We start from the raw sequence: 22,895 nt of genomic DNA, 5'->3' as shown, positions 1-22,895 counted from the left end.
GAGTGGATCACATGATGTTTGAGGTGTGTCATGTGACATGTTCAGTATTGTCACACATGTCTAGATTGTCCCTGATATCATAACTGCTCAAACACTGATGATTATATTTGAAGAATTATTCCTGATGGCAGCAAAGTTTGAATGGAGCTCTCTGTCTGTGCTGATTTGTCGCCCTCTGGAGGTCAAAGCACAAACTGCATGATGTCACTGTAACCACCACAGAGACAGGAAGTGTTTTTATGACTGAAACACTGAAATGATGCTAACGGCTGTCGTTAGGCTCACTGACAGCAGTGCTGATGTGTTCATGTCAAACACTGGCTCAGGTCAGACTCCTTCATCCTTCTCCAGCGTGAGGCCGCCCTCAGACCCACAGGAGCTCTGACCTTTGACCTCCTGACCCTAACCATTTTAGTCTTGTTGCATCTGCAAATCCATCCAAACTGTAGCCGAGCAAAAGAAGCTGGAAGCTGTTCTATGAATGATGTTCATCCCAGAGTTTCTGTTAAACGCTGCTGCTGTGCTACATTTGTCATTTCCTGCTTTCACTACCATCCATGTCAAAGTGCTGAACTCATCTAATCACTTTAATGCAGTAAAGCAGGAGCTGTAAGTCTGACATTTATTTACTGTCATTACAAACACACACAGCTGGATTAGCATTCAGACAAAGGGCTGAAAAAAAATCAGCATTTGATTATTATTATTATATATCCTGTCTATCTGTCAGTGCTGAAAGCAGACGTCACTGATCACATGACTCTGAGGGATGTTTCCAGCACTTCGCTGAATCTGAGCCATGAAGATTTAAGGCTCAGCTCTGAAGGCAAAGCAGGTCTGAGCCTGTGTTAGCAAGCTGTACCTAATAAAGTGGCAGCAAGGACTCAGTCAGTAATGATCAGAGCCAGCAGGGGGCAGCACAGAGAGGTGAGGAGCTGTCAGAGAAGCAGGCTCACATCAGACTGGCCATATTCCATCATCTATACCTGAAATAATCATCAAACACACGCAGAGCAGAAACATGTGGAAACATCTGGAGCTCAGTCTCAGTTTGATCCCTCAGAGGTTTACCTCAGTCCTGCTCCTCTACTTCCTGTTTACAGCGCACATCATGCTGTGTACTGAGGGTCATGTGGTCAAATTGCTCGCTCTCTGTTACTCTGACAGAGAGCGAGCACAGTTATCCTAATGTGTGACATCACTTCTAACCACAGAGCATTCAGCTTTCACAGCAGCCAACATCCTGTCACACTGAGCATGTGCAAACACAGCAGCCAACATCCTGTCACACTGAGCATGTGCAAACACAGCAGCCAACAACCTGTCACACTGAGCATGTGCAAACACAGCAGCCAACATCCTGTCACACTGAGCATGTGCAAACAGAGCAGCCAACATCCTGTCAAACTGAGCATGTGCAAGCACAGCAGCCACCATCCTGTCACACTGAGCATGTGCAAACACAGCAGCCACCATCCTGTCACACTGAGCATGTGCAAATAGAGCAGCCAACATCCTGTCACACTGAGCATGTGCAAACAGAGCAGCCAACATCCTGTCACACTGAGCATGTGCAAATAGAGCAGCCAACATCCTGTCACACTGAGCATGTGCAAACACAGCAGCCAAATTCCTGTCACACTGAGCATGTGCAAATAGAGCAGCCAACATCCTGTCAAACTGAGCATGTGCAAATAGAGCAGCCAACATCCTGTCAAACTGAGCATGTGCAAGGACAGCAGCCACCATCCTGTCACACTGAGCATGTGCAAACACAGCAGCCAACATCCTGTCACACTGAGCATGTGCAAATAGAGCAGCCAACATCCTGTCAAACTGAGCATGTGCAAGCACAGCAGCCACCATCCTGTCACACTGAGCATGTGCAAATAGAGCAGCCAACATCCTGTCACACTGAGCATGTGCAAATAGAGCAGCCAACATCCTGTCACACTGAGCATGTGCAAACACAGCAGCCACCATCCTGTCACACTGAGCATGTGCAAATAGAGCAGCCAACATCCTGTCACACTGAGCATGTGCAAACACAGCAGCCAACATCCTGTCACACTGAGCATGTGCAAATAGAGCAGCCAACATCCTGTCACACTGAGCATGTGCAAATAGAGCAGCCAACATCCTGTCACACTGAGCATGTGCAAATAGAGCAGCCAACATCCTGTCACACTGAGCATGTGCAAACACAGAAGCCAACATCCTTTAATGATAGAACAAAATTCAGACATCAAAGTTTCTCACATTACAGAATCAGATGAACAGACATGAAGGGATATTTGTGGTTTTATGCAGAGTCAGAATCAGAGTCAGAGGTGTTCCTCATGATGTTTGGTGATGGAAACAGTCTCATCGACGTTTCCATCACCAAACTAGAGAAACTAGTAGCTGCACGCAGCAGAGTTTAGCACAGCTGATCTCTGTGACGCATCAACAGGAACAACATGTTGTTAAACAGGACTGTATAAAGACTCAGAGTCTGACTCACACCTGAACAATGAGGCTGTGCAGCATCGTCCTGTCACACCTGCTAAACCACTCGTATCAGTTTGAGCCCGAACAGTAACACGGTCACATGACCGACGAGGCCAACGCGCCCAGACGAACGTCTTCCTCGTGGAACTAACTTGTTCCTGTTATCAGATTTGTGAGCAGCAGCTGAAACTACCACATGAATAAATGTTCTTCAAACTGTTTGATTCCAGCCAATCAATAATCTATAATCATGAGGATTCAAACACAAGAGCGGAACGTGTGGTTACATTGTAACCTTGGTTCTCTGAGTGAGAGACTCTCTCCCCTCTGTCACATATGGAACAGAGGGGAGAGAGAGTGTCGGTGTGATGGAGGACATCAGGTCCAAACATCACAGAAACAAACAAACTGTTAAAGGAGGAAACAAAGCAAACTTACAGTTTCTTCACACAGAGACACCAACAACAAGCTCCACTGTCCCACTCTGATCCTGTCTCCTCCTCTTTTATTCTTGCTCTGAGCTCTTTTTGGGTGTGTGTTTCTGTCTCCACCCACAGGAATGCATTGATACACTGTTGATAACGACTCGAGAGCAGACATGTTACAGAAAACAGAAAAATAACCTAAACACCTAAATAACGTAAAATAAACAGAATATTTATTAATATGTTTAATTTCTCTTTAAAAACTTTTCTGCTCCTCAAATCCTTTGTTTAAGTTCAATCTAAGGAAAGAAAAGCGTCTTCTTTAAGTTTCTCAAAGAAGTCCACGATCTGTAGGCTCATGGAAATTCATTTTGTTGTTTTTTTGAGCAGAAACACCAGAGTGTAGAGCAGGAAAACGATCCCAGCAGGACGTCTCTGTTGGGGAAATATCCCAGTTATTCCCCTGAGCCTGGTTAGTGAACTGAGTCAGAGCTGTTCATCGATCCTACAGGTGCTAACATACAAACACGATCAGCAGCTTCTCTCATATGGAGAACACACTTCAACATCTGCAGCAAATCCTGTGTTTTATGTTGATGTGACCAACATCTTGTGTTGAGCCTTTGAAGATGAGGAGCCAAACACAGACAGTGGATCCAGAAGGACTGTTTATTCAGGGCTTTAATACGACTGAACTGATGCTTCACATCCTGTTTAGAGACGATCGACGAACAGGCTCAGTCCTCACTCATCACACGGACTTCAGTCACACTGGGATCAACAGAGGAGACTGTTCACCATCACAGTTCAGCAACAATAATCAGAGCTTTTCTCTCTTGGTGAGGATCACATGTTCTGACACACAAAATATCTTCTGCTTTAACTCGTCTCTCTTTTTTAGTTTGGTTGTCGTGTTTTTTACTCTTTGTTCCTGTCAGTGTCAAATATGAGAGCAAACTGTTTTATGCAGGAGCCAAACCAACACCAAGCTGACCAAGAGAACCTATAACACCACCAGAATTTATTATCCAGACTTTACTGACAGATTTATGTGCAAGTAAAGCTGTTTTTTAATTATGTTCACTGCTTTCAGCCAAGGAAGCATTCGTTCTTAAAAGTTCACGAAACGAGTAAATCCAGTTCAGCAGAGTTCCAGTTTGTAGCACAGCTGATCTCAGCTGATCAACAGTAACAACAGTAGGGGTGGGCCATAGAAACGATATACGATAGAAACGATATAAATTTGGCCAACGATAGAGATTGTGACTATACCGCATGTTGATGATGTCATCAAGCTGCACCTGTTTTGGTCGAAAGCATCGCAGCAGCTACAACAATTATCATCTGCAATTATGGCGGGCGACAGTCATAACAAAGAGATGAAGCACTATTGAAATATGGCGAAAGCCAAAAAGTTAGCATTCATCCTCCAGCTTCACTGTGCTAATGTTATGCTAACATAGCTGTGTCGCTAGCAGTCATGTAGCACAACATTATATACCAGGTAGTCCAACTTCAGTAACCCTGCAAACGCCACTGCTGTTTAGTCTTCATTTATGTTGGAAGTGATAGCAGAGCTGTACGTTTGAATTAGTTTCAAAAATCTCTCAGTCAGAATATGCTATGAAATGTTTAGGTGGAAACTAGCGAGCTAACTTCCTGTTAACTTCTAACTCCGTTAAATTGAATAAATTCTGTTTTCATGGATGCCTGGATGTAGGGCTGCTCGATTATGGCAAAAATGATAATCACGGTTATTTTCATTGAAATTGAGATCTCGATTATTTGACAATATTTATTTAACAATAACAATGTGTTGAATAATGACTTTAAAGGTTGTCAAAAAATAATATTAAATAGTGTGCAAATACTGATAACAGTGCAAATGTTTGCAATATAAAAAAATAAATGAAAAATGTAAACATCTATGTTTAGTGAACTTTGCAGTGTTGCTCTGTGGTGCAGCTATGACACCGTAGCAAAGTTTACACACAGTCTACTTGATCCACGTCTGACTGAACCCATGTTTCCAAACCACTGAAGTTTTTTTTTACCTCTTTTCAACCAACAGCAGTCACTCTCCTCTCCAAATAACTTCTGTTTAGCTTTCCAAGCTTCCCTCGGGTCCTCTTAATCAGCGGTCCCCAACCCCCGGGCCTCGGACCGGTCCCGGTCGGTGAGTCGTTTGGTACCGGGCCGCGAGAGTTGAGGCTCAGGTGTGAAATGTATAGTTTTCAGGGTTTTTATCGGTTTTCCATGTTATTTTGTTATCGTTTTTATCGTTGACTTGGTTTTCCTGGGTCTTTTCACGTGTGTTATGAATAAATCTTTTTTTCGGTACCGGCACTAGTTTTATTTTGTTGTATTTATCCGCGACACCTTAAAGGCCGGCCCGTGAAAATATTGTCCGGCATAAACTGGTCCGTGGAGCAAAAAAGGTTGGAGGCCGCTGCTCTTAATTGTTGTGACACGTGTTCGAAATGCAGAGAGGTGCGCTCGATTTGCCACACGGAGCAGCGCGAGAGTAAAGCACGAGGGAGGGGCTAATAATCGGCTCAGTCATTTTTAATGATCGTTGAAAGCCCAGATCGTAATCGAGATTAAAATTCGATTAATTGAGCAGCCCTACCTGGATGTTAAACTTAATTGTTACACCTGGTAAAGCAGCAACGCTGATGATTTAATTAAAGATGAAAGAATTTAGACCATTTTTAACTCTTTGTGTTCGTTTGACTTTGGGACCTGAAGCTGTCGGAGTTTTGGACCCAGATTACTCCGTGAAGCTCCTCCCTACGGCAGCCGTAATGCTCTGACGATCCATCAAGCAGTGCTGCTTACCAAAGTTGTACTAAAACATTTTTAACAGATTTCTGCAGCCAAAATCGGTTCGAGGTCAGTAAGCACAACCAGAATTCATACATAAGGCACACTCTCGATTTTTGAGGAAATTAAAGGATTTTAAGTGTGGAAAATATGTTATACAGAAGAATATATCGTGATATGGATTTGAGGCCATATCGCCCAGCCCTAAACAACAGGTTATTAAACACATCAGTTTGATCCACAGATCAGATCATACATCAGGTTTACTTCATGTAAAATAAACGTCTCACTCTATGAGCTCCATCAGTCTGTGTACCTCCTCATTGTCATTTCTGAGCAGAGTTTACCTGCACACTTCCTCATGTCTGACAGTGTCACAGTGTGTGTGTGTGCCAACATTAACCAGCTTATCATCAGCTCCTTGTGCTTCATGAATAACTCAGACTGACAGAGTGATGAACAGAGCACAGAGGGAGGCTCTGCTCTGGTCCATCAAGCAGGATTCACATAGTAACATGTTTTTCCTTTGAACACTTCATTGTGTTTAACTTGAAACAGATTAAAAAGTGTTCGATTGTGCACTTCACACAGTCCTGAGTCACAGAGGCTTAAATGTGTTTGATTCTGAGAGGCTTTACTCCTGCATCAACATCAAGTATATGTAGGATTTAAACCGCAGTGAAAACATCCTTAAATATTGATGGTGTGTGAGAGAGTCTGTATTTACTTCTGATTATCTCTGTTTGCAGTGACCCTGAACTGAGCTGGAGCAGCTTCATGTTGTTTTGACGTCACTCAGTAAAACCTGAATGTCGGCTTCTGAAGAACAAACTGGTTTCATCTGTTTCCAGTTAAAGGGACGATCATTGTTCCACCAGTGATGTTGGATCCAAAGTTTCATTCAGATCGTTTTAAACTGTTTATCAAAGACAAATGTTTGAGTGCAGAGTTACTGACTGATAACCAGAGTGGATTCAGCCAATCATCAAATCATCTCATTGGTTTTATTTTATGTAAATACAAACGTCTCACTTCCTGATCTGCTCATAAAGTTCCTAAAGACAAACTGTTAAAGGAGGAAACAGAGCAAACTTACAGCTTCTTCACACACCAACAACAAGCTCCACAGCTGCACACTAAACACAGACACACAGGTGATTCCTGGAAGGAGGCGGGGCTTCACCTGAAGCAGGACAGGTGGAGACTTGATAGGAATTTTCCCCGTACAGGGAGGAGGCTGATCTTCAGATGAGTTCCTGTTAAATCTGACGAAACAAAGTTAAAAGTGGACTCAGTCTTGTCTGATTTCACTCTGTTTTTCACTGAGCAGGTTTAAGTTTTATTAATGAAAATCAGCAGAGCTTGGTACTGATGGAAGACCCTCCTCTAATCGTTGTCATTCAGAGTGATCCAACCTGTTTGTGAATGCAGCTCACAGACTCTCCACATTTCCACACGACTTAAATGGTAAATGGCCTGCATTTGTATAGCGCTTTACTCTACATTCAGTCATCCACCCATTCACACACACATTCACACACTGGTGATGGCAGCTACATCGTAGCCACAGCTGCCCTGGGGCGCACTGACAGAGGCAAGGCTGCCGGACACTGGCGCCACCGGGCGAGTCCCTTCATGCATCGTTGACCAACGTGGACGTGGTGGAGTAACAGTTGTGGAGAATGCAACAGCTGAGGTTTGAGAAAAGGAGCTAATAGCCAAGGTCAGCGGCTCTCCTACTTCCTCATAAGGAAACTTCTCAGGTGGATGTCTTTCTCTGTCAGAGCGCCTCCACCTTACTGGCTGTGGTGCAGTGAGATCTGAGTCAGTCTTGGTAGGAGTCAAGTCAGGTTCATCAATCACAACATGGTCTGAAGACCAAGCACCTGAGTGAACATAGTCAACACGACTTGTGCCAAAGACTTCAGGTGTGTCAGGTTGGTGGGTTTGCCAACCAGGTAAGGACATTTCTGGTATAACAGTGTCAGAGAAGTTCTGACGTGCACTGTTGGGCTTCCTGTTAGACTCTCTTGGTAAACCTCAGAGCCTGACGTCTACAAACCAACTGTCCTTTGACATTTTTAGATGTGGGGTCAAAAGCAGAGCTGATCGAGGATTTCAGTGATGGCTCCAAATATCTAACCTGCACTTTTACATAGCAGCTGCTCCGTCTGTCAGTAATTTAAAAACTTTTAATGAGCTGCTGTTTCTCACTGACCGTCAGCTGTAGCTGAGCAGGATATCATTGCATTTGAATCCTCCTCGCTCTCTTTAACCCGAGTTCCTTCTGATTGGTTTCCTGGTTCTACAAAGAGAGTCTGCTGCCTGAGGGCCCCACCTCCTCCTCCACCTACTGCTGTGGACATTTACAAAACGTCAATCCAAGAAAAATTGTCTGGTTTGTAATAGATAGTCATTTTTTATTAGAGTCTACAGCAGGAACCAACCTGAACCTTGTTATGAGCTGAATCAGTGCTGGACTGTAGAAATGCTGTTTCAGTGGCTGCTGCAGGAACTAACATGGAAACGTGTTCAGCAGCTTTCCAGCTCTAATATAGGAAACACAAGATCAGAGTTTGGACACACTGGAACCAAACAGTTTTGTCTCGGACTTTTATTTCAGCATCATCGTTTGGGTTGAATTAAAACCTTTCAGCAACGCTAACCAGACTTTACGAGGTAAACGTGTATCTCCAAGAATGTCTTGCTAAGAGTCGCGTGTTCTGGGAAACAACACACAAATCAGTGGCGTCAATAAGGTTGTGTTTCATGTAATACTCTAGACTTTACTGTGAGACCATCACTAACATGCAGACGTCACAAAGTTGTTCACGGATCACATTAATCCAGAGTCACAGACATGCAGAGACACTTCCAGGTATAACATATATAATCCACACAGTCAGTCACAGCTGAGCTCTTTACTGAAGTCAGCATCAGCTCTCTGCTCGCTCTCACATCATATTCATGACAATCAGACGTGTTTCAATGATGCTGCTGTTTTCAGCCAAGCACACAGTCTCCATGGAAGTTTAAACTGGAAACACTGGTAACTGCAGCAGAGTTTCATTTGGAGCAGACCTGATCTTTGTGACGCATCAACATGTCAACACAGTATTTAACAGAACTGCAGTTTGCATCAGATCATACATCAGACTGACCACGTTTGTAATTTCATCAAACCTGCCATTAACATATTCAACAGTACTTACACTATCTTAAACATGTTTTCTTTTTAAAATGTTTGCATATTTATTAAATATAAACTGTGCAGTATTTCATTGATGGAGGCCAAGAAAACACAGTTACAGGAGAAATGTATTTAAGCTTGAAATGTAGCTGCACTCGGTAGAATTGAGCCAACTGGTTGTCTTCATTTTCAGTTCTGATGAGCTCACATGTTTAAGATCATCGGTTTAAAAAACCATAAGGCCGTGGATCCTTAAGGGTTTTATGGTTTGTGTTTACAGTGAGAGGTGTTGATAATGATGTTGGCTGTTTTCAAGTTGAACAATCTTCCAGGGAAGTTTAAACTAGAAAAACGAGTCACTGCCTGCAGCAGAGATTCAGTTTGCAGCATTCCTGATCTTTGTGCAGCAGCAACAACATGTTGTTAACAGAGCTGTGTAAAGACTGACTCACCTCACCAGGCTCTCTTTCATTCACAGCATACACAACATTTACTTCATTACAAGCTGTGCTGCTCAAGTTACTGGAAATAAGTACTCAGTTACTAAGTAATCCCATGTCTTTACTGATTACTTATTTTCAAAAGTATTTGGTTACTTTACTCTTTAAAAAAACACGACTTGAATACGTAATAAAGTAGAAAGTAGACGTTTCAGCCCGAGACTTTTTCTGCATAATCCATCATATAGAAATGAATCAAATTAAAAAGCCTTTCTTTTAATTGTTTTATTGTTTTTAATCTTTTTATTTTATGCATCAAGAAAAGATTAAATTATATTATAACTGTTTTTGACTTGATGAAATGTGTTTAACATTTAAACCTATTTCCTGTATATTCCAGCACATGACATAAAATAATGTTTTGTGTTTCCACTCCCGAGTGGGGCGGGTGGAGGTCTGCCCACAGCGGTCATGTCAGGGGGAGGATCCGGGGGTTTCTCTGTCAATGTCACGTTCCCATGGCAGCGTGCTTGCTCAGATCTGAAGTGTTATGGTCCTGGGTGGGTGGCCCAGTGTTTTTTGAGTTTTGGTTCCTTCTCATGGTTCCTTAGTTTTTTAGTGTTTCTTGAGTTCTAGTTTTAGGGTTTGTTATGTGGCTTCCTTCTGCATTTCCTGTTTTATTGTGAAGGTCTGTGTCTTATGCCAGAGTGTTCAGTTTGCGTTTCCCCTGTCTCGTCTTGTCAATCAGAATCGGCCGTGCCTCCCTCCTGTGTGTAGTTTCCCCTCTGTGTATTTATAGTGTGTGTTGTCTCGTGTTCGTCGCTGGTTCGTCTGTGTCGTCTCCTTCATGTCTCCCTGCATATCTTTCTAAGGTAATGTTTGTCGCGCTGTTGCACACACAGCACGCTCGTTTGTTTCAGTTCGTCAGTAGCAACAAGACAGCTTACCAACGTGTACGTAATAAGCTGATACTCCTGTGTGCTACACACTACAGTGTGCGCTGTACACCTACTTACTGGTTTTGTGGCATCAGACTGTGTCTCTGAGTTAACTTGTGTTTCTCCTACAGCTCCGGACCGCTAAAAATGCGCGTGCTCTTTGTGAGCTCGTTCCCGGCTCGTAACCAGCGCGTTCTGCCGTCAAGGGCGACCATTGGTTAAATGTGATCATGTGACTGATGCAAGCCAGATCCTTTTATTTAGCAAAACTGTGATTAATAGTTAAATATTATTGTTGAGGGGCACAGACAGGACTCCGCACACACACACATAAAAAAATAAATAAAAAAAATTTAAAAGTTGCCTCAACAAAAGGGCACTTTGGGCACTCATCAGGAAAGGGGCGGGTGCTCAAGCCCCTCTAGCCCCCCCCCCCCCCCCCTCTGCACGTCCCTGAACTGGAGGACACTCAGGACTTACACAGGCTAATGATAATGATCAGGGTTCATATGCCTTTTTCAGGGTCAAATTCAAGCACTTCTTAAACACTTTCAAGGTCCCTTTTCAAACTTTTCCAGCACATCCCTCCCTCACCGCCAAAAAAAAATGCATGTTTCAATTCACATCACCTCAGTAAGACCATGTGAAAGTTAAGACAAATCATCCTAGGTGAACTTAAACACCTTTGTTCCCTTTTTGTTAAGAAATAGAAAAACACTCCACACAAAAATACTGCAAAAGGAAACTGTTGCCTTATATAAAGAGTGTATAAACTCAAAATGCACATGTCACTTAAAAATTAAGATGTGAACAAATCAACTTGTTAGATATTCTTCTCCTGTTGAAAAAACCCCCAAAAAGAAATAAATAAGTCTTCTCATCAGATATTGATGCTTCTTTCCTGTGTGACAGAAAATAGGAGACAGATGTTTGTTTGTTTTTTAAGTTAATTCCCAATAAAGCTGTTTTACTGCTAACTACATTGCTGTCTGTATTATTGCTGAAGTCCTAAACGATCACCTTTAAAGTAGAGCTGGGCGATATGAGATTTTTTCATATCACGATATGTTTTTTTCATTTCAGGCGATAACGATATCTATCACGATATAAGCCAAATAACTATATTTGTAAGATTTAAATGTGCCGTTGCTCACAAGTAAAATGTGAAATAATCAGCAGCTTGTTTTTATTTAAATATTTATTTCCCATAATAAGTTCAACAGGGTAGATGTACTTAAGGAACATGAGACTTTTTCAGATAAATAAAGGCAAATATTGCAAACTACACAAAAGGCAGCCGCTAAAGCGTTTAAGTTTCAAAATAGAACAAACGAAACAGACTAAATTGTCGATTCCACTTAGAAACAAAATATTAATTCTAAAAATAAATCTTAGTTTGTTTTACAGAAGAACAGACAAAACTGACTAACTTTTGTCAATATCAAATAAACTGAGAACTAAAAGGAAATTCTCAATCTCTCCTTGTTGTATAGCTGAGCTTTTCAAACAGTTTTAACAGTTACTTTAGTCTGACAAAAGCCGAATGACGAATTAGCGCTTCCAGTCAGAGACTAAGGCTACGTCCACACGTACACGGGTATTTTTGAAAACGGAGATTTTCCGTTTCCGTTTTAAAAAATAATCCCGTCCACACATAAAGGCAGAAATGAAGGAAAACGCTGCTATGAACATGCCAAAGCAGCAGGTGGCGCTAGATTCCTAACCGTGCCGAAATCCTGGCCAATCAGAAGTCTAGAAGCCTCGGTGGGAAAAAGTAAACAAAGCTGGGGCATAGAAGCAGAACCGAGTCGTATGTGTGGAGGGACAGTAACTGTGTGTATATGTAAGCATTTAAACACTGCAGAGAGTAGAATTAACAGTATTGTAGAAATTCATTTCACCGAAACAATAACGTGGCGCACAGTGTGACGCATGCACCAGTTTATTGTATTTCCAGACTTGCTTTCGGCACATTTACAGTGAACGCTACTGTTTTTTGTCAGACTTATAGCCGAAATACCTTCACACTACGGAACTTCTATGGCTCTTCCGTTCGACAATCTCTCCGGCGTTGGAACCATCATCTGTTTTCTCTTCGGTCACGCTCGGTAGATTTTTCTAGTCGGCACACTCATTTCCTCCATTACCTGCTGGCTGCTTCCCAAACAAACACACGTGTGGCTTGGCACTTGTGCTATACGGTAACAAGTCACGCGACGTGACGCTGCGGCTGTGATTGGTTCGGCTCTGCGCTACTTAATTTGGATTGGCTGACCTTTTTTTTTTTTTTTTTTTTGAGGACAAGAGCGGCGAGGTCTATCGCGATAGCTTAATTTCTCTATCGAGTAAAAGTTATATCGCGATACATATCGTTATCGTTCTATCGCCCAGCTCTAGTTTATGAACACAAATCAAAGATGAAACAGCACAAAGACACTTCAAAGTGATTCTACTGTAGAAACATGAACAGGTAGAAACCTGCAGCCTGACTGCTCATCACTTTGTTACCTGTTCAAGTTCAGCAGCAGCAGCTCACTTTATCACGGTGCTGGTCTGGGGTCGGTGTTTATTCAGCTTTACGTCACTCTGGGTTCTTGGCTAGCTTAGCGTTAGCTTAGTGTTAGCTTAGCTTACTGTTAGCATGCTGTGTGCTAGCTTAGCGTCAGAGCTCTGCAGGTGTCTCGTGTGTAAATATTAATCACAGTGACAGTAAAGGAGGTAAAGGGCTGTGACGTCATCACGTACGCTGCGTCCTCTGTGGGCTCTGAGTGAACTCAAAGTACAAACTACAAGTACACAAACACGAACGTAGCTCAGAGTGGCGGACACACTCGGCCTCGTTGGTCCAGCTGTGAGTCCGTTACCGTGAACTATGGAGCGGCAGATTTGTGCTGAACTAAGCTGCACACAGCTGATGTTAGCCAGGAAACATTACACACTGACTTTAATGGAGAGACCGGAAATACAAACACACACAGTTTGTTGTGTGAAGAAATCAAACACGAGCTGAACAAACAGTAAAGTTCCTAAAGACAAACTGTTAAAGGAGGAAACAAAGCAAACTTACAGTTTCTTCACACACCAACAACAAGCTCCACTCCACACCTGGACACTAAACACGGACACACAGGTGAGCTGCTTCCTGGAAGGAGGCGGGGCTCCACCTGAAACTCAGCACAGGTGGGAGGGGCTCAGCTCTGTGTGTGCTGATGTGTTAACTTTAAAAATATGCCGTCTGACTGCTCAGACTGAGTCAGAGTAAAGTTCACATGCTGACGTGTGGAGACATGAAACCTTGTTGTAGCTGCAGGTGTGAACACACTGATCCCAGATCAGCTCTGCTGTATTTGTAACATGAACATTTCTGCTGCAAAGCTTCAAATGTTCAGCATGTTTCTCTGTTTCCAGTCTATAGATCCAGTCACACTTTCTACCTTCACCTGTGCAGTAAAGACTGAGAGCAGAGCTGAAAGCAAGCGTCCAATCAGTGAGCAGCATCAACACCTGAGCTTCATTCAGACTCTGTTATTGAAGATGTTGTTGGTACAAAGTTCATCTGCTGCTCACATGAATCCATGAAAGATTTATTTCACTGAATGTTTCTTCAAAGCTCATTTCAACCTGTTGAAGTCATGAATGAAAGTGCAGACTGAGAGTGGATCACATGATGTTTGAGGTGTGTCATGTGACATGTTCAGTATTGTCACACATGTCTAGATTGTCCCTGATATCATAACTGCTCAAACACTGATGATTATATTTGAAGAATTATTCCTGATGGCAGCAAAGTTTGAATGGAGCTCTCTGTCTGTGCTGATTTGTCGCCCTCTGGAGGTCAAAGCACAAACTGCATGATGCAGAGGTGTGGACTCGAGTCACATGACTTGGACTCGAGTCAGACTCGAGTCATTAATTTTATGACTTTAGACTTGACTTGAAAAAATGTTCTAAGACTTGTGACTTGACTTGGACTTTTACACCAATGACCTGGGACTTGAATTGGACTTGAACCGGTTTACTTGAAAAGACTTGATATTTCACCCCAAATATAAAATTTAACATGCATATTATATAGAGATTGAAAATGTGACGTCATTCACGGGTAGAACCGCAAAGGATTCTGGGAACTCGTGGCAAGCGGTACTAGCGCACGCAGGCTTTCAATTAAAATCAGTTATACAGCGATAAAAAGAAACACAAAAATGTCAAGAAGCTGTTGTATTATTAACTGCAATAGCCGGTCGCATGACAGCCACGGGAAGCCGACGGGTAAAGAGATCGGTTGTTATCGGATTACGTCGTTGAAGAGAAATTGTTCGAGCCATGTTTCCGAAGTGACAAACAGGCGACGGATGGCCTGGATTGCAGCCATTCAAAGACCAAATATAACGTCCCAGAACACTCCAGCTCACAGGTTAGTCTGCTCCAAGCATTTCCACAAAGGTCAGTCTGCTGTTGTAGTTAATGCGTCATTTTCATAACATAATTGGTGATATAGGTTACAAGCAAGTCTGGCGCTGAACAGAAATTGTCACGCTATGCTCCTTTGTTTATTGTGCATAAATAGTGAATTGTCCTGACACAATATTGCGTTTCGCTTCTGTTATTATGGTACATTGACAAAAACATATACTTTTATTCACAGGATAAAACAGTTGTTTTGTATCACTAATTGTCCAGTACGATTACAGCATACAATATTATTGTCACTGCTACATTTCTGTGATGCTACCAGAAATTATTTCCACTGCTAATTAATTACCGTTGAGCTCAAAGGTCCTATTAATAAACGGTTAAGGAATGTGTATTTATGAAGACAATTTGTGAGACTGGTAAACTTATGATACGTACGATGGTCTTTCGTTCTACACGGTGCATTTCAAGGTCCTGCACCCATCCGTCGGTAAACTGTACCTGGGCTTGTTGCAGTGACCTGAAGTTACTAAACTTCATGAGTGTATGCGCTCACTCCAAGAACCGTATGATTATAAATATGCATATAAATATGCTACAATGAGATAGCTGACTTCATCTAACTAGCAAATGCTGTCCAGGCTACGTTGGTGATGCAGTTTTTTTTAATATGTATGATATTTTTGTCATGCGATTTTAAAGACGGTCCTACAACCGCATCCAAGAATAACATGCAGCTTATCTCAGAACTGTCGGTGAAAACTATTCTTGGAGCTAGGTTTAATAGAGCTGCATTTTAAAGAGGTGCAATTTCACAATTTGTGTATATTTTCTAAGTTCACTATTTTGTCATGTGTTGAGAAAAACAGATTTAAAAATTACATGGTCTAATATTTACATTTAGCATAACTGCAACATGCTTTTTTTCGTGTTTTTTTTTTTTAAAGACTCGAAAGGACTTGAAATTCAAAATTTCAGACTTGTGACTTGACTCGGACTTTTACACCAGTGACTTGAGACTCGACTCTGACTTGCCTGACATTACTTGAGACTTGACTTGAGACTTGAGGATAAAGACTTGAGACTTACTCGAGACTTGCAAAACAATGACTTGGTCCCACCTCTGGCATGATGTCACTGTAACCACCACAGAGACAGGAAGTGTTTTTATGACTGAAACACTGAAATGATGCTAACGGCTGTCGTTAGGCTCACTGACAGCAGTGCTGATGTGTTCATGTCAAACACTGGCTCAGGTCAGACTCCTTCATCCTTCTCCAGCGTGAGGCCGCCCTCAGACCCACAGGAGCTCTGACCTTTGACCTCCTGACCCTAACCATTTTAGTCTTGTTGCATCTGCAAATCCATCCAAACTGTAGCCGAGCAAAAGAAGCTGGAAGCTGTTCTATGAATGATGTTCATCCCAGAGTTTCTGTTAAACGCTGCTGCTGTGCTACATTTGTCATTTCCTGCTTTCACTACCATCCATGTCAAAGTGCTGAACTCATCTGATCACTTTAATGCAGTAAAGCAGGAGCTGTAAGTCTGACATTTATTTACTGTTATTACAAACACACACAGCTGGATTAGCATTCAGACAAAGGGCTGAAAAAAATCAGCATTTGATTATTATTATTATATATCCTGTCTATCTGTCAGTGCTGAAAGCAGACGTCACTGATCACATGACTCTGAGGGATGTTTCCAGCACTTCGCTGAATCTGAGCCATGAAGATTTAAGGCTCAGCTCTGAAGGCAAAGCAGGTCTGAGCCTGTGTTAGCAAGCTGTACCTAATAAAGTGGCAGCAAGGACTCAGTCAGTAATGATCAGAGCCAGCAGGGGGCAGCACAGAGAGGTGAGGAGCTGTCAGAGAAGCAGGCTCACATCAGACTGGCCATATTCCATCATCTATACCTGAAATAATCATCAAACACACGCAGAGCAGAAACATGTGGAAACATCTGGAGCTCAGTCTCAGTTTGATCCCTCAGAGGTTTACCTCAGTCCTGCTCCTCTACTTCCTGTTTACAGCGCACATCACGCTGTGTACTGAGGGTCATGTGGTCAAATTGCTCGCTCTCTGTTACTCTGACAGAGAGCGAGCACAGTTATCCTAATGTGTGACATCACTTCTAACCACAGAGCATTCAGCTTTCACAGCAGCCAACATCCTGTCACACTGAGCATGTGCAAACACAGCAGCCAACATCCTGTCACACTGAGCATGTGCAAACACAGCAGCCAACATCCTGTCAAACTGAGCATGTGCAAGCACAGCAGCCACCATCCTGTCACACTGAGCATGTGCAAACACAGCAGCCACCATCCTGTCACACTGAGCATGTGCAAATAGAGCAGCCAACATCCTGTCACACTGAGCATGTGCAAACAGAGCAGCCAACATCCTGTCACACTGAGCATGTGCAAATAGAGCAGCCAACTTCCTGTCACACTGAGCATGTGCAAACACAGCAGCCAACATCCTGTCACACTGAGCATGTGCAAATAGAGCAGCCAACATCCTGTCACACTGAGCATGTGCAAATAGAGCAGCCAACATCCTGTCAAACTGAGCATGTGCAAATAGAGCAGCCAACATCCTGTCACACTGAGCATGTGCAAGCACAGCAGCCACCATCCTGTCACACTGAGCATGTGCAAACACAGCAGCCACCATCCTGTCACACTGAGCATGTGCAAACACAGCAGCCACCATCCTGTCACACTGAGCATGTGCAAATAGAGCAGCCAACATCCTGTCACACTGAGCATGTGCAAACACAGCAGCCAACATCCTGTCAAACTGAGCATGTGCAAGCACAGCAGCCACCATCCTGTCACACTGAGCATGTGCAAACACAGCAGCCACCATCCTGTCACACTGAGCATGTGCAAATAGAGCAGCCAACATCCTGTCACACTGAGCATGTGCAAACAGAGCAGCCAACATCCTGTCACACTGAGCATGTGCAAATAGAGCAGCCAACATCCTGTCACACTGAGCATGTGCAAACACAGCAGCCAACATCCTGTCACACTGAGCATGTGCAAATAGAGCAGCCAACATCCTGTCACACTGAGCATGTGCAAATAGAGCAGCCAACATCCTGTCAAACTGAGCATGTGCAAACACAGCAGCCACCATCCTGTCACACTGAGCATGTGCAAACACAGCAGCCACCATCCTGTCACACTGAGCATGTGCAAATAGAGCAGCCAACATCCTGTCACACTGAGCATGTGCAAACACAGCAGCCAACATCCTGTCACACTGAGCATGTGCAAATAGAGCAGCCAACATCCTGTCACACTGAGCATGTGCAAACAGAGCAGCCAACATCCTGTCACACTGAGCATGTGCAAATAGAGCAGCCAACATCCTGTCACACTGAGCATGTGCAAACACAGCAGCCAACATCCTGTCACACTGAGCATGTGCAAATAGAGCAGCCAACATCCTGTCACACTGAGCATGTGCAAATAGAGCAGCCAACATCCTGTCACACTGAGCATGTGCAAATAGAGCAGCCAACATCCTGTCACACTGAGCATGTGCAAACACAGCAGCCACCATCCTGTCACACTGAGCATGTGCAAATAGAGCAGCCAACATCCTGTCACACTGAGCATGTGCAAACACAGCAGCCAACATCCTGTCACACTGAGCATGTGCAAATAGAGCAGCCAACATCCTGTCACACTGAGCATGTGCAAATAGAGCAGCCAACATCCTGTCACACTGAGCATGTGCAAATAGAGCAGCCAACATCCTGTCACACTGAGCATGTGCAAACACAGCAGCCAACATCCTTTAATGATAGAACAAAATTCAGACATCAAAGTTTCTCACATTACAGAATCAGATGAACAGACATGAAGGGATAATTGTGGTTTTATGCACAGAGTCAGAATCAGACTCAGAGGTGTTCCTCGTGATGTTTGGTGATGGAAACAGTCTCATCGACGTTTCCATCACCAAACTAGAGAAACTAGTAGCTGCACGCAGCAGAGTTTAGCACAGCTGATCTCTGTGACACATCAACAGGAACAACATGTTGTTAAACAGGACTGTATAAAGACTCAGAGTCTGACTCACACCTGAACAATGAGGCTGTGCAGCATCGTCCTGTCACACCTGCTATCAGTTTGAGCCCGAACAGTAACACGGTCACATGACCGACGAGGCCAACGCGCCCAGACGAACGTCTTCCTCGTGGAACTAACTTGTTCCTGTTATCAGATTTGTGAGCAGCAGCTGAAACTGCCACATGAATAAATGTTCTTCAAACTGTTTGATTCCAGCCAATCAATAATCTATAATCATGAGGATTCAAACACAAGAGCGGAACGTGTGGTTACATTGTAACCTTGGTTCTCTGAGTGAGAGACTCTCTCCCCTCTGTCACATATGGAACAGAGGGGAGAGAGAGTGTCGGTGTGATGGAGAACATCAGGTCCAAACATCACAGAAACAAACAAACTGTTAAAGGAGGAAACAAAGCAAACTTACAGTTTCTTCACACAGAGACACCAACAACAAGCTCCACTGTCCCACTCTGATCCTGTCTCCTCCTCTTTTATTCTTGCTCTGAGCTCTTTTTGGGTGTGTGTTTCTGTCTCCACCCACAGGAATGCATTGATACACTGTTGATAACGACTCGAGAGCAGACATGTTACAGAAAACAGAAAAATAACCTAAACACCTAAATAACGTAAAATAAACAGAATATTTATTAATATGTTTAATTTCTCTTTAAAAACTTTTCTGCTCCTCAAATCCTTTGTTTAAGTTCAATCTAAGGAAAGAAAAGCGTCTTCTTTAAGTTTCTCAAAGAAGTCCACGATCTGTAGGCTCATGGAAATTCATTTTGTTGTTTTTTTGAGCAGAAACACCAGAGTGTAGAGCAGGAAAACGATCCCAGCAGGACGTCTCTGTTGGGGAAATATCCCAGTTATTCCCCTGAGCCTGGTTAGTGAACTGAGTCAGAGCTGTTCATCGATCCTACAGGTGCTAACATACAAACACGATCAGCAGCTTCTCTCATATGGAGAACACACTTCAACATCTGCAGCAAATCCTGTGTTTTATGTTGATGTGACCAACATCTTGTGTTGAGCCTTTGAAGATGAGGAGCCAAACACAGACAGTGGATCCAGAAGGACTGTTTATTCAGGGCTTTAATACGACTGAACTGATGCTTCACATCCTGTTTAGAGACGATCGACCAACACAGGCTCAGTCCTCACTCATCACACGGACTTCAGTCACACTGGGATCAACAGAGGAGACTGTTCACCATCACAGTTCAGCAACAATAATCAGAGCTTTTCTCTCTTGGTGAGGATCACATGTTCTGACACACAAAATATCTTCTGCTTTAACTCGTCTCTCTTTTTTAGTTTGGTTGTCGTGTTTTTTACTCTTTGTTCCTGTCAGTGTCAAATATGAGAGCAAACTGTTTTATGCAGGAGCCAAACCAACACCAAGCTGACCAAGAGAACCTATAACACCACCAGAATTTATTATCCAGACTTTACTGACAGATTTATGTGCAAGTAAAGCTGTTTTTTAAATTATGTTCACTGCTTTCAGCCAAGGAAGCATTCGTTCTTAAAAGTTCACGAAACGAGTAAATCCAGTTCAGCAGAGTTCCAGTTTGTAGCACAGCTGATCTCAGCTGATCAACAGTAACAACAGTAGGGGTGGGCCATAGAAACGATATACGATAGAAACGATATAAATTTGGCCAACGATAGAGATTGTGACTATACCGCATGTTGATGATGTCATCAAGCTGCGCCTGTTTTGGTCGAAAGCATCGCAGCAGCTACAACAATTATCATCTGCAATTATGGCGGGCGACAGTCATAACAAAGAGATGAAGCACTATTGAAATATGGCGAAAGCCAAAAAGTTAGCATTCATCCTCCAGCTTCACTGTGCTAATGTTATGCTAACATAGCTGTGTCGCTAGCAGTCATGTAGCACAACATTATATACCAGGTAGTCCAACTTCAGTAACCCTGCAAACGTCACTGCTGTTTAGTCTTCATTTATGTTGGAAGTGATAGCAGAGCTGTACGTTTGAATTAGTTTCAAAAATCTCTCAGTCAGAATATGCTATGAAATGTTTAGGTGGAAACTAGCGAGCTAACTTCCTGTTAACTTCTAACTCCGTTAAATTGAATAAATTCTGTTTTCATGGATGCCTGGATGTAGGGCTGCTCGATTATGGCAAAAATGATAATCACGGTTATTTTCATTGAAATTGAGATCTCGATTATTTGACAATATTTATTTAACAATAACAATGTGTTGAATAATGACTTTAAAGGTTGTCAAAAAATAATATTAAATAGTGTGCAAATACTGATAACAGTGCAAATGTTTGCAATATAAAAAAATAAATGAAAAATGTAAACATCTATGTTTAGTGAACTTTGCAGTGTTGCTCTGTGGTGCAGCTACGACACCGTAGCAAAGTTTACACACAGTCTACTTGATCCACGTCTGACTGAACCCATGTTTCCAAACCACTGAAGTTTTTTACCTCTTTTCAACCAACAGCAGTCACTCTCCTCTCCAAATAACTTCTGTTTAGCTTTCCAAGCTTCCCTCGGGTCCTCTTAATCAGCGGTCCCCAACCCCCGGGCCTCGGACCGGTCCCGGTCGGTGAGTCGTTTGGTACCGGGCCGCGAGAGTTGAGGCTCAGGTGTGAAATGTATAGTTTTCAGGGTTTTTATCGGTTTTCCATGTTATTTTGTTATCGTTTTTATCGTTGACTTGGTTTTCCTGGGTCTTTTCACGTGTGTTATGAATAAATCTTTTTTTCGGTACCGGCACAAGTTTTATTTTGTTGTATTTATCCGCGACACCTTAAAGGCCGGCCCGTGAAAATATTGTCCGGCATAAACTGGTCCGTGGAGCAAAAAAAGGTTGGAGGCCGCTGCTCTTAATTGTTGTGACACGTGTTCGAAATGCAGAGAGGTGCGCTCGATTTGCCACACGGAGCAGCGCGAGAGTAAAGCACGAGGGAGGGGCTAATAATCGGCTCAGTCATTTTTAATGATCGTTGAAAGCCCAGATCGTAATCGAGATTAAAATTCGAATAATTGAGCAGCCCTACCTGGATGTTAAACTTAATTGTTACACCTGGTAAAGCAGCAACGCTGATGATTTAATTAAAGATGAAAGAATTTAGACCATTTTTAACTCTTTGTGTTCGTTTGACTTTGGGACCTGAAGCTGTCGGAGTTTTGGACCCAGATTACTCCGTGAAGCTCCTCACTACGGCAGCCGTAATGCTCTGACGATCCATCAAGCAGTGCTGCTTACCAAAGTTGTACTAAAACATTTTTAACAGATTTCTGCAGCCAAAATCGGTTCGAGGTCAGTAAGCACAACCAGAATTCATACATAAGGCACACTCTCGATTTTTGAGGAAATTAAAGGATTTTAAGTGTGGAAAATATGTTATACAGAAGAATATATCGTGATATGGATTTGAGGCCATATCGCCCAGCCCTAAACAACAGGTTATTAAACACATCAGTTTGATCCACACATCAGATCATACATCAGGTTTACTTCATGTAAAATAAACGTCTCACTCTATGAGCTCCATCAGTCTGTGTACCTCCTCATTGTCATTTCTGAGCAGAGTTTACCTGCACACTTCCTCATGTCTGACAGTGTCACAGTGTGTGTGTGTGCCAACATTAACCAGCTTATCATCAGCTGCTTGTGCTTCATGAATAACTCAGACTGACAGAGTGATGAACAGAGCACAGAGGGAGGCTCTGCTCTGGTCCATCAAGCAGGATTCACATAGTAACATGTTTTTCCTTTGAACACTTCATTGTGTTTAACTTGAAACAGATTAAAAAGTGTTCGATTGTGCACTTCACACAGTCCTGAGTCACAGAGGCTTAAATGTGTTTGATTCTGAGAGGCTTTACTCCTGCATCAACATCAAGTATATGTAGGATTTAAACCGCAGTGAAAACATCCTTAAATATTGATGGTGTGTGAGAGAGTCTGTATTTACTTCTGATTATCTCTGTTTGCAGTGACCCTGAACTGAGCTGGAGCAGCTTCATGTTGTTTTGACGTCACTCAGTAAAACCTGAATGTCGGCTTCTGAAGAACAAACTGGTTTCATCTGTTTCCAGTTA

The 22,895-nt window shown here is 42.8% G+C and overlaps 1 protein-coding gene across 7 annotated transcripts in view; it reads right to left on the bottom strand.

The window, feature by feature from the left end:
- The window catches only part of LOC308397169 (protein NLRC3-like), a 60,484-nt gene extending 53,305 nt beyond the window's left edge, over positions 1-7,179 (bottom strand). For 2 of the 7 annotated variants that reach the window (XM_080882964.1, XM_080882966.1), the window contains exon 1: positions 6,922-7,179. The gene's annotated coding sequence lies outside the window, so the exon portion shown is untranslated. Of the gene's footprint in view, positions 1-2,505; positions 2,861-2,928; positions 2,987-6,465; positions 6,522-6,834 lie in introns of those variants that run through there. The other 5 variants (XM_080882961.1, XM_080882968.1, XM_080882963.1 and 2 more) reach the window with 4 other exon arrangements.
- Between the last annotated feature and the right edge of the window lie 15,716 nt (positions 7,180-22,895).

This window comes from Rhamphochromis sp. 'chilingali' (genome assembly GCF_963969265.1).
Source record: "Rhamphochromis sp. 'chilingali' genome assembly, chromosome: 1".
NCBI lineage: Eukaryota > Metazoa > Chordata > Actinopteri > Cichliformes > Cichlidae > Rhamphochromis > Rhamphochromis sp. 'chilingali'.
The sequence above is the reverse complement of the archived record's forward strand: the minus strand, read 5'-3'. Positions and strand labels throughout refer to the sequence as shown.